The sequence below is a fragment of the Falco naumanni genome, chromosome 4 (assembly GCF_017639655.2).
Source record: "Falco naumanni isolate bFalNau1 chromosome 4, bFalNau1.pat, whole genome shotgun sequence".
NCBI classification, from domain to species: domain Eukaryota; kingdom Metazoa; phylum Chordata; class Aves; order Falconiformes; family Falconidae; genus Falco; species Falco naumanni.
Window position 1 is genome coordinate 32,102,801 of NC_054057.1, and position 18,112 is coordinate 32,120,912.

Sequence of the window (18,112 nt, forward strand, 5' to 3'; positions counted from 1 at the left end):
AGACTGAAAATGCACATGCAAAGGATGAGGTTGGAAAGGTTCAATGGGACAGTTCAGTGTGCAAAAGAAGCTCAGAATTTTGGATTATTATCTAAATTTTATTCCGAAAACATTTAAATCTCATTTTCAGAAAAAGCTCAAGCCCAGCAAGACCCTTGATGTGATTATCATTTCCTAATTCTCTCAAAAAGTTTGGAGCTGAGTCAAAATTAAACTGTGGGTGACAGTTCAAATGAGTCATTTTCATTTTGGATGTCTACAGTAATGTAATTAAATGATCATACTAGTAGTAACTTCTCTCTCAAAGGCTGAGCTGATATCTTACAGAGTAAAGTTGATGTCCACTAAGAAATTCCCTTAATATAGCATCGGGAGAGAAAGCTTAAAATGGCAAGCAGCCAGAGCAACTGACTGGCAAAAGGGTATCCACATTTGTTAGACTGCTGAAAAGTGTGGTAGGGACTAATAGGGAACATCAAGAAAAACGTATGACAAGGCTGAGTGACATTCCACATTTGGGTGGCTAAAGAGCAAAGCTGTAGGGAAAACAAAGTGATTGCCTGAAGTGCAAAGATCCTGTCAACATGAAAACAAGTTAAACAAACAATTTTACTCTTTTAATTCATATTGAGGACTCTGTCACCATGATGTAACTGAACTCTTTAAAATCAAATCAATCAATCTCTGTAGCACTTTGTGGAAGAGCAAGAAGCAGAAAATAGAAACCTGACAGCCTAATCTACCTTTGACCTCATGTTAACTTGTCAACATTTATAAACCCAGAAGGATAAATCAGAAAATATATAAATTATTCTTAACAGCAGCGACAGCTGCTGTCCTTTTTCTGTCAATGCACGCAAAGCTCACTGGCTTGGTTTTATCATTTTTATTACTACTTTTTTAAAAAAGTCTCCCTAGCATTGATTCAAGAGTTAGATAAAAACAGCTGTAAATCCATAAGAAAAACAACTAATATGATGAAGTGTTGAGACTGGTTTCATTCCACCACCAGCAGATAAACAACCTTGTTATTAGTAAAGATGGTTTTGAATAGAAGCACAATCCCTCTCTGCTGGGGTTCAGAGATTCCCAGAACTGTGATTACAGCTGAACAGAAATGACATCCAGTGCACTGAAACAACACTCTACGCTTTCTGGACCATGGGAACCTCAAAAGAACCTCAAAAACAATGGGAAACCACTGCACCATTTGGGGCAGGAGTGATGATGCTGACAGCTCTGCTTCGGAAGCGATGCCCTTCCGGGGCACTGCTCATTGCAAGAGACATGAAACAAATCAAACTGTTGTTTGCTCCCCTTCCAGAACTCAGCAAACAGTGAAAAACAGATGTAAAAACTTCAATTATTTTGTTAAAACAAAATCCTCCGTTAACTTTTGATTAATTCTGATGTGTTGAAATGTCAAGAGTTAACTGGAAAAACCCACAAGCAGAGCTTGGCTCGCTGCAGTGTGGATGAAGGATGGAGCTGAGTCTCATTGTTTTACAGGTCTTTCAGTGTTACTGGCTGAGTGGGCTGAAGCCTGAAAACAGAGGAAGTCTATCGATTCCCAAAGCAGGCTGGGGCCTTTCAGATCTTTCAGGACCTTTCAGGTCCTCCGGGAGCTCAGTAAAACCTTCAGTGGTTATAACCCAGAGCATTTGCTTCATTTCTCTTCCTGTGGACTGCAGCTGGTGTTTTAAGGCTTCGGGCACTTCAGACAGACTTGTGGATCTGTTTTCATTTTGGTGAGCCGCTGCCATTGCCCAAGCACTCAGGTGAATAAAAGGTTTACAGTTTGATCGGTAGTATATGTAAAGGGGTCTTTTTTTGAGCCTCAGAAAAACCCTTATGATTTAGATTATTATGTTTTTAGAGGTGAAAAGAGTGAAAGCAATTGAAGGAGAGTGAGTGTCTAGGCACATTAAAGAGCAGTATCGCTTTGAAGCAGGACCGGCATTTTACAACGTCTAAACAATTTGTTGAGGAGGCTTGTAAGAAGTGTGAAAAGAGACAAATTTGGAAGGATAATTAGAGAGGATTAAGATTAAATACTAGCTGTTAAACTGCAGAAAGTATCTCAAACAAGCATTAGCATGTTCTTCAAATATTACTCAGAACAGACAAAGTGTGTGTGCACACATGCGTGTGTATGCGTGTGTGTGCGTGTGCGTGTGTGCGTGTGCGTGTGTGTACCCTAACCTATGCAACTAGGACAGGGATTGAATGATAGGGTATATAAAATACACTGATTATTGACACTGTTCTTTTGCTTCTCTCTTTGCAGAAGACAGAACTGAAAGCTGTATGTGTAGTCTGCAGGAAAAGGTTAGGTAATTGTCCAAGCATACCTGAATTGCTACTCGAGAAAATGTACTGAATGTCTCACCTAGGATTTTTCAGCTGGTTCTTCAGTACAAAGACAATGTATTTCCTTAGTGGTAGTTTCTTAGTGACTGTTTCCACCTCTGCTCCCTGTACTTTCCCGTTAAATCCCAGGATGTGCCAGGAAAATGGAGGTAGAATAGAACAGCAGTCCTTCAGTAGCTAGAAATGTTTTCCTTTACCTACACACACTGAATGGGCAAAAGTAAATGATAACTGCTTTTGCTCCCACATGTGTGCCATATTGTTCTTACAGTATGAGACAAACAGAAAGCAGAATCAGCTTTGGCATAGCAGGGATGGAACAAACCAGGTGTACCTGGAGCTGTACACGGTAGACAGCTCTGCTGTCTGGAACTGCCAGTGTGTCAGCCTCCAACTCAGCACTGTCTGTCGTTCACATGTAACGTGGCTGTCTCCTTCATTCTTTTAGAGCTAAGAGGTTATCTAAAAGCATATTTGGGGGCAATTAACAAATATGAACGTTGGCATTCCAAATGGACAAAATATTCTGCAGAGTAACAATGGCAAATTCCTTTATTGCTTACTTTCAAACAATAAAAAACAGTCCAGTGATAAGTATTTGCCAGAACAAAATAGAAAGCAAATACACACAAATTCCTGGTAAGGGACTGAGCAAATGAAAATATGTAAATATATGGGATTCGTTTTTCAGGTTGAAAATTTAAGATGGCCAGTGTAATTAAGATTGTGCAAACTTAAAGATCTTTTATACACTTTACACATTTTCAGCTAATCAGAACTGCTTCTTTATGGGCTGTTTGATGTGAATGCTGAATAGCAGTCCCTTCTTGCAGCTTTTTTTTCCTACAGCAACTACTGAAGTCTTCATTTACACTGCACGAATTACCCTTAGCAGCAGGTAGGAAGCAATCAGCAGGTGTAGCTGGCAATAGGTCTATTTTCATTACAAGATGGAGAGAGCCAGGGGACATGACATTTGTCCAACATGGTCAGGGAGGACTCTATTAGGAAAATTGACTCTGGGGAACTCTAGACTTGCTGAGGAGGCATTGAAAGAGGGAATGTGAGAAAGCATGGCTATTTTTCTTTTGTTGTTTTTTTTTTTTCTTCTTCTTTTTCTCTAGGGTAATTAAAAGACGTAAGTAAGAAATAATTTAAATCCTTTAAGAACTACCTACAATGCATAAAATGCATATAATTCTCCTGCTCTTGAGTACTCTGAGCATTTCAGAGTACATTTCTGTGAAAGAATTTCACAGCAACTTATAAGTGAAACTATCAGTAACAAACTTGGAGGAGGAAAGCATGAGGATCTGGGGAATAAAAGAGAATCACAGCTAATGGAAGTACATCACGCTGGATAATTTTTTCAAGAAATAGCAGAATAAAACAGGGGCAGGAGGGAAAGTAATAAACTCATAAGTACCTAACTTTAGATACCAAATTGAAATAAACAAATTCAGAAATCAAATGTCCCAGAGTGTCCCTTGAAGGCGATTTCAGTCCCCCAGAGTTCTTAATTATCTTTTGAAGGTGACTCTCTCTCCTCTTTTGAACTACGAAGGCAGGAATTTTCCCCATTATATCTTATTATTTCTTGTTTCAGTTTTCCTTTGAGTAATCACTCTGGTGCTTCCCTTCAGTAAGCAGTAATGTATGCTTTAAAGTATTTACTGATTGTTTTACAAGGAAAATTTCTTTTCTAGAACTGTAAATACAAAGAACTCCTTTCAGCAAATGAATGCCCTGCAGACTGTATTTTGTTTCCTTTCTAAATAATACATTTGGTTGCTACTGGCCTTGGAACTAAACTTCCTATTTTATCATAAAGTAGGAATAAAAGTATCTTGTTGAGTTTCAGAGTAATAACTCATTTTTTCATGCTTAGTCAAGCAAAATTCCTAATATAGTAAACACCTTAAACTCAGACTTGAATATAGGCTACAGTCTCTAGCTAAAGGTATTAAATATAGAGACATATTGAGAAATTATTGTATATCTTTAATGTAATCCTCTTCAGAACATTAATACTTATGTATATTTACCTGAATAAAATCCCAAGATTATACATGAACGGATACTGTTTTCAGAGATGGGGAAATGAAACATCGAATTGCTTGCTCAAGAAGTCTGTAGCACAAAAGGATATTGAACCCTTCTCTTCTGAGTCCTAGGTTAACATCTGAACCACAGGAGGAGCATGCCACCACCTTCAGTGGATTATAACTCTAATTGAAAATGGAAAAGAAAACATTAGTCCTCGTCTCTTCACACACCATCCACCTCAGAACCTGAGCAAGACAACTCTGTCAAGCTTCTCAAGGAAATTCTGACAGTTAACACACATGTATGAAGTAAATGAACATTGGGTAGACAAGCAAAGTTGTAGTAAAAGCATTTTTCTAAACATTTTTCTTTCAGTTCAAAGACTAGAAAATGGAATGGTTAGATTTCAGACGATTACATAAAATATTAACATCACTTCAGAAAAACCCAGATGTGGTACTTTTACCCACAGAAAGCATAGTATTGCTATATGTTCAATAGGGTAAGAGACATGGAGAAGAGCTGCAAAACCATGGTGGGGGAAGGTGGGAAGGAAAAAAAATATAGAAGAACAGAAATGACTTCATTCATATCTTCATGGAAAATCTTCAAGTTGAGGAAACTACCCTGAAGTCTTGGCTTGGTCCTAAAATTCTGGTTGACTCCTGATTTTATAAAAAGTATTTTCAATATTTTTTTTTTTTTTTTGGATGACAGGCTTTGCAGAATGCACTTGTTTACCCTTTCAAGCTCTCTCAAATGCCATCTAAGGCCAACTGCATATTGCAGAAATTGATGCTGTGCGGTATTGGACAATTAAAACAACAACAAAAAAAATGAAACAGGCCTTAGACACACTGCCTCCATATGAATTCTGAAAAACAAAGAGAAGTCAAGTTCTAGTTTCACCTTTTAAAATTGATCCCTTTATCCATATATTTTCCTTTAACTGTCCTTTACCACAATTAATCTTACTGCCTAAGGCTTCACATAGTTTTCTTAGGAACAAGCAGGTAACACTCACCTTGCTTTGCAAAGAAGATCAAACAAGAATGGCAAATAATTAACGATCGGATCCTCAGTCTGTTCATATCTCCAGACTACATTAACTGTGTATGGCTTTATGGAAATACTTCAGCAGTATAAAGGTTATTACAGTATAAAGCTTCTTGCCATAGCTATATACCAAAATATTCCTTCACATGTTCCCATAAACACAGTTAATAGTTCACAGGCTAAATTTACCAACTCTAGAGATCTCTGTCAAAAGCCTTGCAAATCAAGAAATTAAACATGATTATTTTGAAATTAAGTGGGCTTCTAAAATTGCTGCAGCCATAGACAAGGATTACATGTAGGAAACTTCAGCAGTTTCATTCATTGAAGAATGTTCCCTCAGTTCAAGATTCTCCAACCCAACCTCAAATACTCATTAATACAGGGTATACGTTATCTTCTGTGCTCTTTGTCACATGAAAAAAGGAAAAACAGTAAGAACAATAGTGTAAGTCAAGAAGTTTTTGAGCTGAACACTGAACTTTCCAGTTAATGATTTTCTTGTAGCACTGTATTAATGTAATTCTATGGAATGAAGCGATGGCAGAAAATATAACTACAGCTAAACCTGCTAACTTTCGTTTCTATTTCATTCCTAGGAGAAAAGGATTTTATTCTGCACTCCATGTCAACTGACTCAGGTTAAAACCTTCTTTATATTCTTGAGTAGGTGCAGCAAATTTAGCTCTTTGCTTTCATATTTGTTGTGATGTACGTCTCTGCTGCACTACAATATGCTCTTTGTTATACCAGTTTAAATATCATCCATGCATGAAAGGCAGTGAAATTATATCAGCAAGTCTTTTCTGAAAGCAAGCAGTGCTGGATCAAAATGAAAGTAGCAAATAAAACCATCCTGCTTTTCTCTAGCTTTCTAAAAGTTTTTCAAGTTCTGGGAGCTGGGAGAGAAACACAATTAAAACAATTCACTAAATGCTTTATTTGCCACCTGCCATTCGTTGAATACCTGCTGACAAAAGTGAGGTTTTTTACTTGCAGATTTGCCCTGATAGGCTGGAATTATGAAAGTTTGTGAGTGCTCCAGGAGCCACATGAGGATAAATATAGATTCAATCAAATCAAATCAAATTTGGCAATAAAGAAGTAAAACATGAATTAGTTTCAGCTTGTCCCAAGGATATTTTTGTTTAACAGAACCAGGATAGTTTATGAAAGCAGTTTTGTAAAACTGTAGAAAACCTTGTACTGATCAATTCTTCTGTTATTTTGTTTACTATACAAATCGCAAGCTATTACAGTTTTCAATCCAAAACTTACCGTACATTCATAGATGCTTGTGGAATGTTATCTTTATTAAACCTTTTAACTGTCAGTTTTTAGGCTATTTTCTAAGAAGAAGGTGGTTTATATATTTTAAGTGTGCATGTCATATTCCTATCCGCACCCCAACATACTCACTGGCCAATTTCAGTGAATATGACAGAGAAGCAGAGACTTCAGGGGAGCTGCAGGTAGGTCTATATTAGTGTTTAATATTAAATCACTCCTGTATTTACGAAGTTAGTGTCCCATCTGTTCCTCTTCACCTTGGTGTGAGTTGCATAATGCATTTGGTTCCTTCTGAAAAAACTGACTCAGAGATGAAGGTCTAGGAGAGCTCTCACTTCATGGGACTGGAGAGGAGCTGACCTGAGGTAACTGATCTCCCTATATCCCACTCCATTATTTGTAGCGTAGTTATCAGATTCTCAAGACAGGTCTTTTGCGTTATGTATTTACTCTTGCTGAGTTGTAGTAACAATGTAAGTTATTGCATGTTTGTGAAATGAAGAGGGAACCTTGTATTGCACAGCACTGAAAACGCTAAAAAGCAAATCCCTCACTAGACATCAAAAAAGAGACGGGGGGGGGGGGAAGGAAATCTTCCCCATTACTGCTGTTCTTTAGGGATTACAGTGTGAAGGATCAGTTGGTACAATAGTAAGGCGATAGATATCTACAAACCCAAGGTACCTGGGAATGCAAGATTGGAACTCCGAGCCCAATTGTAATTGCTAGCACAAGTAATTAATCATTACATTAAAATTTTCTTTCCATTTAAATGTATCTTTTTCCTTCTTGCTGTTAGCTTCATAATGTAACTATAGAGAAAAATGGTATGCCCTCACAACATGAGTATTTTTCTTTTAATTAGAGAGCTTTTTAACTAATTCTCACACTGCTTACTAAAATTCACCTCAACCTACTGATTAAAGATGCTGGAAGAGCTGTTATGTGCAGCATATCTGTACGTCATAAATTCATATGATCAGAACAGAAATGCTCTATAAATGCTGAAGTATATATACAATTGACAGCTATTCATCTGACCTTACATGTCAGATCATGGAATTGACTCAAATTCAGAAGTTGAATACATAATGCAAGTTACTTTAAGAACTTAATGTAATTACAGCCTCAAAGCTTAGGTACCCAGAAAAGGCAATTCAACTGCAGTAGTCAATTTTCCTTGCTTTTAGAACTGACTCCTCACAGATCTGTGAGAGAAGAGCTAAAAATACAGACATTATCTGTACCACAGTTATGGCACATGAAAAAGAAGACTTCTGCATGCACATATAAAAGCACAGGAATTATTCTTGGTATACACAACACAGGCATCATGTGTAGATAGTCACACTGATGTGGGATTTTTTTTTAAAGTTCACCTGAATACTTTTAAATTTTAAGACCTCCAGGACCTGAGGCTGAAAATAGTGGCAACAGGTACTTGGTACCACCTATAAACAGGGATAATTTGGGAAGGGGGAAAAAAAAAAAGTCAGAATTGGTTAAATAAAGTTTACAAACTAATTTATTTTGTTAGTATTCTTATGAACCAATTTAACTCAGTTAATAATGTCAGCATTTACAATGCAAATAAAAATAAAGCTTTTTACTGTAACATTGGGCAGAGTTTCATTTTAGTAAATTAAGGAGATGCTACATTTTCATTTCAGCAAGTTATTCCTAGTAAAAAAAAAAGGTCATTATAAAGTCATTCTTTCAACAGACCGATGGGAGACAAATTTTAAATGACCCTGTAAGGATTTTAACTAGCATGTGGTAAAGACCTAGTTAGGGTCTAAAATGCAGTAATTTCCAGTGGAACTAAACAGCAGTAATTTCTCTAGGTAAATACTTCAGGTCCATGACTGACTCTGTTTCTAAATCTTCCATACTGGATGCTAAATGAAAACTGAGCTAAAGACACAGAACTACTGTTAACCCACCAGAAAGATCTTAATTGCTTTCACATGGACAACGCCAAGGATATCAATACAAAAAGAAATGCAACATAAATATTTTAATGCTACAAGTTTCTTTTAAACTTAAAAAAAAAAAAACAAACACCAAACAGAACTATGTAAAAAGTTTTTTTTTTCCCCCTCTAATGAAATGAGCTCTTTACATATAAATTATATTGTAATAACAGAGCTCCCTGGTGGAAAAGAGTTCCTTCTCCTGCTGGCAAAAATTAAAATAATCACAGATGGCTAATGATCAAAAATACTGACTGACAGCTCTGAAGTACAAGGCATAGATAATATTCTCAGAGCTACAATTTATTTATACTCGGAACTGGCTTTAGGCACCCACAAAATCTGCCTTCATGATGTCCTATTATAAAAGAGATATTTTAGCCACCACTGCAGTTTCGTCTGCCAGGGTTTTTCCTTAAGACTAATTGATCTCCATAATAATTTCACCAATTCACTTGTGTTTCAGCTTACCGGTTGTTTGAAATAATCTGTAAGCAGCTGAATTTATTCAAACATATAGACTCCATTGTTTTTATTTGCATTATACTTAAGATGTATATTTCGAGTTCTTAGAAATAGTGTATTATACTTCAGAATTAACACACTTCAGAAGTCAGTCAGTGCAAAATAAAGGTCCTGAAACACACGTTGGTTTCTTGTATTTGAATGATGGTGTAACCAAGTGCCTTGTTTCTCTGTTAATGTTCAAAAACCAGTAAGGAGTTTGGTCTTGTTCTTACTTAGGTTAGTAGCTATGTTTAGTTGATTCAGCCAGGAGGTAGACGAGCTTATAGGTAATTCTGGGTTTTACAAATGTTTCTTATTCACCATTTTATGGCTCCCTTGAAAAGTGTGCTAAACATTTTGTAGAGCAGAAATGTATCTCCAATTTCAAGGCACTGGTTGTGTTGTAGGCTTGTGATAGTTATAACTCTTCAGTACACATCCAACTTGAAGCATCAAATGTTTTCTAAGAGAATGTCTGTCTTTTTGAAGTGTAATTTATAGCTCCTGTAACACAGATGAAAAGCTGGAGAGATATTCCAGACCTGTTTAAAAGGTTTGGTAATAAGAATGAAAGTTTTAAATACCCCCCAAATATATCCATCGGGTATTAGCAACATTTCCTATGAAAAAATACGTGTGAGTGTATATGTAGAAATGCATCTTCTACTTTGTCCATTTAACTTGCAGGTACATATGAGGAAACAGCACAAAAAGGCAAAATTTCTTTGAACTTTGATATTGATTTTTTTTTTTAAATTGGCAACCAGAAAACATAAAGAGGGAGAGAGAGAAAGAGATGCTGCTTATGGAAAAGCTACATAAAATTACAGATCTCACTGGATACCAGAGAATCCAGAAGGAAGAAGCCTTCAAATTCCAAAATTGCAGGAAAACCTAGAGTCAGAATTTGCACTTGCTTAGACTCCAGTTGATCTCCACAAGCACCACAAACCAGGCTTCATTAGTCGCAGACCTCTCAGAAATACTTGTTTAATAAACCTTTTGATTTTGAACTAAGCACAGGTTTTGGACACCAGCTAATGAATTTTGTGCTGACAGTAGTAGCCTTGCTGATATGATGCGTAGCCTCAGACTGTAATATTGGCTCACATTCTTTTCATTCAAATGTCTGACTAGACCTCTGCTATATGAGCTGGAAGGTCTCGATATAAGGAGAGCCATTTATCAACACTGCTGCTGTTATGCCAGGACAGTGTAAATTTTACAACAGCAGGCATGGAGTTGGAGTAATAATTAATGTAGGAACTTTTCCCCATGCAGACAGCATTGCTGTAGATATACTGAGCTTCGCACGAATCACAAGAATGATTTCAGCAAGTAAGTTATATTACTTCATCTAAACACAAGTGCAATTTATAAGTAATAAACAGTCTGTGACTTATAAGCATTCCAGCAGTCACAAAACCTTCCTCTGCTAGCTAGCTCAATGATGACTTCTTCGGGCAAAAGCTGGTATACTGTTACATTATACAATACAGAAGTCAGTTGTTTAAAAAAAAATAAATAAAATAAAAAGAAAGAAATAAAAAGAGATAGAAGAACTGTTTTTCAATAAAAGAGGTGTTAGGAGCTACAGGGGCTTCACAAAACAGCACTTTTAAAGAGCATGTATTCATTTTACCCCTTTTGAAATTCAGTTACAGCTAAGTGAACTAACACAAGTAAACTATTTCACTGAACTGAACAACAATAAACCAAAACGAATAGAAGTACTAAAAGCATGCCTGAGGCAACAGAAACTTTGGTGTTAATTTCCATCTCTTTCAAGTGCATTTGATGAATGATGTGACAAAGGAATCCTAATTAAAGTCGAAATCCTGAATACTAAATAAATTAGAAGTGCCACTACATTCATCTTCTACAATGATAATACTGCCACTTCTGCTTCTTCTCTGTGCCCCTTTGCTTACATCTGTGGAAGTAACTCAGCAAAGGGTACTGCCAGCACAGATGGGGGAATGGATACTGTTCCCCCAAATAGAGAGATAATAGGACAGGCTGCTTTGTTTCCCTTTACCACCCTTCAATTTACACAAAGAAAGCTTATCAGGAGCACTCAAAATATTTTTAGATATTTATTTTTCCTCTCAAATGACTTAAAACTTGACAAGCAAAGCTGCACTCTCTGGTCTTTAGTAGCACCAGACAAGTTGCTGTGTTTATGGCCATTAATTTTTTATTTCTTTTATTACTGGAGAATCATTAAGTACATATATACTTGGGGTAATATATAATCTTAATGGGTTGGAAAGCAACACCGAAGGGATGAAATTCTATGGCTTGTGTCACACAAGCCAGGCAAGACAATCATAAATGACCTTAAAATCTATGAATCTTTCAAGGAGCTGCCCCATTCAGTAAGCAGACTGGAACATGAATTATGACTCCCAAGAGACATCCTTTCCCTGCTCCCCTTTTGTTCCAGGGAGCAACTCTGAAATACTTCAGGAGAAGTTTATATCCCCCGTGTGCCCTAGCAGTAGGCTTGTCTTTTTCCATTCTCTTTCCACTCCTTACAGAAAGAGAGCTGGCAGAGGAGGCAGCCCTTCTATTCCCACCACAACTACACTCAAAATCTGCCAGTGCAAACAAAAGTGATGCCTCAGTGTCTCCAAGTCCCATTTGTACTGTCTAAGGCCTGTGACAAGTCCTAAAAACAGACTGTAGTTAATCAAGAACTCAAAGGGAGCCATCTAGTCCAATGTCCCAAATTTGTTGGTGACTATAGTGGATGCCTGTTAGAAAAAGTGTAAAAGTGCAAAAACATGACAAGCATGAATGATACTTCTCCAAATTATTTTCCCAGACTGTAGCAATTTACAGAAAGTTCTGATTTAGAGTTATTCCCTTTATGTTTAATGGCCCGTGATATATTGCACATACCAGAACACACACGACTTGTCTGACATGGTAGAATATTCCAACCCTATAACAGCATAGGACACACACAACACAGACTGTCTTCTTTAATCATCTCGCAGTGATACCACACTTTTTGGTTCATTTTAAACAATGTGTTTTCTTTGTATTTTCTAAATGACAAAAGAGCCAGAACCTCTTTCTCCTTTACCCTTTTCATTCGAGGTTTTAAACAAGTTTTCAGATTTTTTCTATGAAATTCTTTTTTTCCAGAGGAAATGAAAAAGAGAATTATCTTCATGAAAAAGATAGATTGTTTGCTTATATCTCTCTGATATATTTTAAAGCCTAATTTTATTCTTAATCTAGCTAGTGAAATCGTAACGGGCTACAGTTTTTAAAGTACTGCAAGTAAAATTGCAGCTTGTGTACATCCAGTATATAATTTCCAGAATTCTTGTCAGCATGTAAATTTTGTAGCCTAATTCTCTCCTATGAATGCTGGATAGATATTTTAGAAAGGATAGGTCTTAATCCTAACAGTAATAAAGATCATTTCAGTGATCACAGTGGGTTGTCGGGCTAATTATTCTATATAGATAGGTATATATAGATTTAATAAATTACCTAAGTAGGAGACACATGCTGAGACACATATTGTGTCGTATTATTTATTGAAGTGTCTATCTTACACATGCAAAATTGAATATTTGCAGCACCAGCTCTTGAATTTTAATTTTGCATTCAGCTACTAACAGTGAAATATTTTATTTCAGTTTCACTCAGGAAAAAGAAAATTTTCACCCCAACTTTAAAAATACACAAGAAGAGAACTAATTATCTTGTACTTTTGTTTTACACCCTGTGGTACAGGCATGCAACCTACATTTTCCTCTGCTTAAGGAATACTTACAGTTTTTCAATCCAGCATCAGGCATCCATTTTCTCCTGTTTTTTAAATTACTTCATATTTATGTCTTTTGGAGTTGGTTATGAAAGACAAAGGTAAGTGAGAGAGATTTGGAAAAAAATGATTGGAACTTGAGAACTTAGTAAGTCAGGTACATGTTTTGTGACAAGTGAACAGAAGAACAGAAACAGGCTGCCTAGGGAGGTGGTGGAATCACCATCCCTAGAAGTGTTTAAAAAATGCATAGATGTGGTGCTTAGGGGCATGGTTTGGTGATGGACTTGGCAGTCCTGGGTTAACGGTTGCACTTGATGATCTTAAAGGTATTTTCCAACATAAATGATTCTATGATTCTACGTTTCTAAGAAGGACTTCTCAAAACAAATGCAAGAGAGGAAGTTGGAGATTTAACTTACCTTTTTCCATGTGGTGTCTCCCAGTATACTATGTAGCTTAATGAAGCCACTGCAAGGTTTTCTTTCTTAGGGCTAGATTAGATCGCATTTGGTCTTCACCAGCACTTTGACTTCATTATCACTGACCTTGATCCTTTCTGCCACTTGTCTGCTGTGGCCCCTAGGGATTAAGTGCCCAAAGGTTATTGACTTACATACATGTATATGAGTTGTCATCTCTGGATTCTTAATAATTGATTGTCAAAGCACTTTTGCGCAATGCACCTTGCTTTTTTTGGCAGAACAAATGCCCTTTCTTAGCAAAGTGTTCAGCTGCTCTTCTTTGGGGTATGTGAGAGTCAACCAGCATGCTAAAGTGTAAAAATACAAGCTTGCCAGTAATGACCCATTTCATAGCACTCAGAATCCTTGGCTATGAAGTCAGAGAAAGCTTTTCCAAGTTCTTGTGCTCTTTTTTGCTGGGCCTCATGAAAAACATAGCATGAAGCATTGTCATTAGAAGAAATTTAGATTTGACTGTGAATTTCAAAGGAAATTATACTCTTCCAGAGCTAGAGAAGAAAAAGGTGTTCTTGTCAGTATTTTCAAAATTCCAAATGATCTGAAATGAATCATAACACTACTACTGATGCCAAAAAACATTTTTTTTTAAAAAAAAAAGCTATCCCTGATCTAAGATTTACGTATCCTATAAACATATATAGCGTTGGTTTTAAGCTTGTTCTTTTAAAAACTTCTGTTAATTTTGAAGGTTAGGAGATGTTATTCCAGGCTGGTAGTTTTTCCAAGGACTCAGCAAAAATTAAGTTTGGGGTTTTTTCGTTGTTTTGTTTGCATTTGTTTTGGGTTTTTTGGGGGGGAGATTTTTTGGTTGTTTTTTTAAAAACTTATATACTGCCTTATCTTCAGTGGTTTTACTGAAAGATAGTTGACTTGGGCTACTGAATTCATGTTTAGATCACTGCTGGTAAAGGCTATGTTGCATAAAAGAAGTGGCCTTGCATGTTGATCAAGTTTAGAACGCACGATAAACTGAACACCATCATTTGTTAGATTTGTTGCACGCACCGGAAAGGTAACAAAAGGCTGCTTAAACCAGTTTTTTTCTTCAAGCAGTTCAGTCTCAGAGACATAGAGGAACATCTTTTTGTTACTAGACAATGTTTTCTGGAGCTACAGTGTGTACAGTCTCCATAAATAACTCTACTGTACTGGACAGAGTAAACGGTTCCTGTTGTGTAATGTTTCCCTATTCCTCTAAAGACTTATATAATCTTCTATCACAAGGGGAAATTTGGATCTTTTATCAACTAGTTCAACAAAGCAATCCATTTAAATAATGTGCCTGGAACTGTAGTCTATGGAGATAATCAGTAGCTTATTAACCTTAATCATAACAACACATTATCACTATTTGGTTTCATGTTGACTAATTTGCAGAACAATGGGGAAGAGCACACTCAGCACATAAGACTGTTCCTAGTTCTTGGCACTGCATAAATACAGTGACCCTCACTTGAAATGTCAGAGACTTAAGAAAAAGCTGTATCATATGATGAAGGAAGAGAGTCAGGGAAAAGAAGATCATGTAATCAGAGAGTCAGTTAAAAAGTAAACACTTGTTAAAACTCTGGACAAAGTGATATCATCAAACAGATACCTAGAGCACAGAATAAAGGTCAGTTACCTTTTATCATGTTTGTGTAGCTTCAGTTAAACTAACAAGCAGCAGCATGTGCTTAAGGTCATAGTTAAACACTTTTGCCATGATAAATGAGCTGTGTATTCAGTGCTTCCCTTTCAAGAGCATGGCCGTATTGGAACTCTGATCTACAAGAAAAAGACAGACATCAGAAAAGGAAGCAATTTACCTGGGGGCAGAAATCAGTCATTTCAGATGGTAGAAGGAAATAATAGTAAGTCAAATAATAAAATAAAAGTAATTCAAAACAACTGAAATGCAGTGGACAAGCATCAGAATTAAGCAGTCTACTTTAATTTTGGGGAGTGAAAGTGTAGATATTTTTTTCCTCCAGGTTTGCCAAAATCACCAAAAATGCTTTGCCTTGAATTATTTCAACATTAAAGGTACATTTCCTCCATAGCTACACACTTCTCGTGGAAATTCTAGTTCTTGATCCTGATGAACTTACTATTTCATACGAATGCCACAGATAAACCTACTGCTCAGGAAGAAATATGTCCATAAGCCTTATGAGAGACGTAGATGGCAATGATTCAATCCTGAAAGGAGTGAAGGTGGCTAAATAAATGGCACCTTCTAAGACAATGTGCCATGCTATATAACAGTTCCATTGGATTAATTCAAAAAAGGAAATTTTAAGGAAATTAAAATGACTAATTTCTTACATAAAGTAGGGCTATAACATTTTCATTGGGAAAAAGTGAATACTAGAAAAACTGCAGTATACATCTGATTAATATTCCAATATAAAAAATTCAAGAAGGTTTAGGTTCTGTATTATGAAAATAACTTTCCTAAAACTGTTTACAAAGTAAGATTCAAGTGACAACACACCAAAATTTATAAGAACCAGTTCTGCTACAATAAACTGAAGAAATCTGAAATATTCAACCTTCTGCCTTTTCACTGAATTATGCTATGCCACTATATTTCTTTAAGTGTATAGTGCAGCTTAATGGTTATTGAATCACAGGATAGCAACAGTTTCCTTGCATGATTTGCACTTCATAGAAAAATATGCAAACTTCAATTGGCCAGAGTGTTCACACAGAAGATTCTGCTGCAAGGTAAACTTTTTAATGATGCTTGGTTGTAGCTGTTTCCATGATGGAAAGAAAGGTAACAATATGTTTGTGCTTTGATAAGAGTTCAAAACCTGCTGTAAATCACACTAGAAAAGTGAATACCACTAACAGAGTGGTAGTGCTGCTGCAACCATGAGGGCTAAAAGAAATGTTGTTAGACATTGTTCTTATTAGATCAGCCTGTAAAGCTTAAAAAAAAAAAAAAACAACCCCAACCAAAAAAAAAAAACAAACAAAAGAAAACCTTTGGGGACCAACTCCTCTTCAGGTGTCAAGCAGAAGCAAGGCACAATATATCCAAAAAAAATCTATACAAAATGGAAGCACTTGTCCTTCCTTCATAACACGGGTTTTGTTCTTCTTCTTCTTCGTTCTTAATATTGAACTAGAATAATGAAACATAGGTAAATTTCTTAAAATATCACATCAGTTTGAAATGCTACAGTCCATGTTCTGATATTAGCAGAGCTGAGAACATTATAGTAAGTATTTCACCAAAAATTTACTTGGTACAGAGCATAATGAGTTTGTAATGGAAGTTTTAAAGGAGGAGGAAGTAAAATAGAATGGGATGAAGTAAAATAGAATGAGAGAGGTAAGCATACAGTAAAACTGGGAACAACAAGCAAGATTAAAGAAGAAGGTAAAATCTGAGGATGCCGGGTAACTAACTGTAAAGTTAAAATGAAGCCTTAGCCAATTATTTTTGACCAAAACCAAAACAGCAAGCTTTGGGAGAGAGAATTACTTCAGTAAGACTTCATTTTTTCAATGATACAGATTCACAATTCTGTAAATGAAATTATTGCCATTTTGTCTCATAAATGGTGCAGTTAATAAGGGGTCTACAAAACAAAACTTCTCCATATTTTCCTGCTAGCATCGAAGATCTGCCTTAGACAGTAACTGTACTTTTTCCCTACATGTCACTGCCCTATCAGTCCTAGACCAAAATTGAGACATTGCAGTGAAGTATCTAGTAAAGATCTGCAGTGATTTGAGTTCCAAATCTGCTAGGGACTAGACAGAAAAAAACCTCAGTAATTCACATGGGCCATGGAACAGGACTGAGACAGAAATGTCTCACATGTACTATACATGAAGAGACAATGATCCCACAGCAAATTTTAGCTTATACCAGACAAATAATGCAGATTCAGGGCTCTGGAAGCAAATAATCTGTCTACACTTATGTATTTTTATCTTAAAAATGTTTAGTGGTAATTCTTATAAATAAACATAGACCTACATTATCTAAAACTGTATCTTCATTTCATAGCAGTGATGAAATTTTCTAAGGGTGTAGAATTTGAATTTTACTGAAAAAAAATGTGCTGTGAGCAGATTCCACTGTTAATATACGTATGTTGGTCTGATCTGAAATAACACAGAAAATGCATCTGATTATGCATTACTCTAGGCACATATTGCCCATAAACTTAAGCGACTATTTGAGACTATCTAAATGGCAAGCAGTAAGTATAAAAACTGGAATTAGCTTTCTGGGTGTTTTTTGGTATCTGACAAACTATGAAAACATTTAAGTGTGAAAACAAAAGCTAATCTCATCTCTTATCCTCTTGCCTGATTCTTAGTCTTACAATGCATTTTGCTTATGTAGTTGAACAGTACCAGTTCATGATAAAATTACAACATGTCTTCACTTAATAAAGAAATTATGTTTTTATTCAGTGTTTATGTTGATATCTTAAGTATCATGCACACTGCTATGTAGTGACAAGACCAAATGCATTTTGGCTTAGATTCAATAGAAAAATTAGAAGGTGTTGATTTTATTACCACTCTGGCAATATATTTGAAGGCATGTTAATGAGTATTAATGTCATATGCTTAGCCAAAAGAACTCCTGAAGT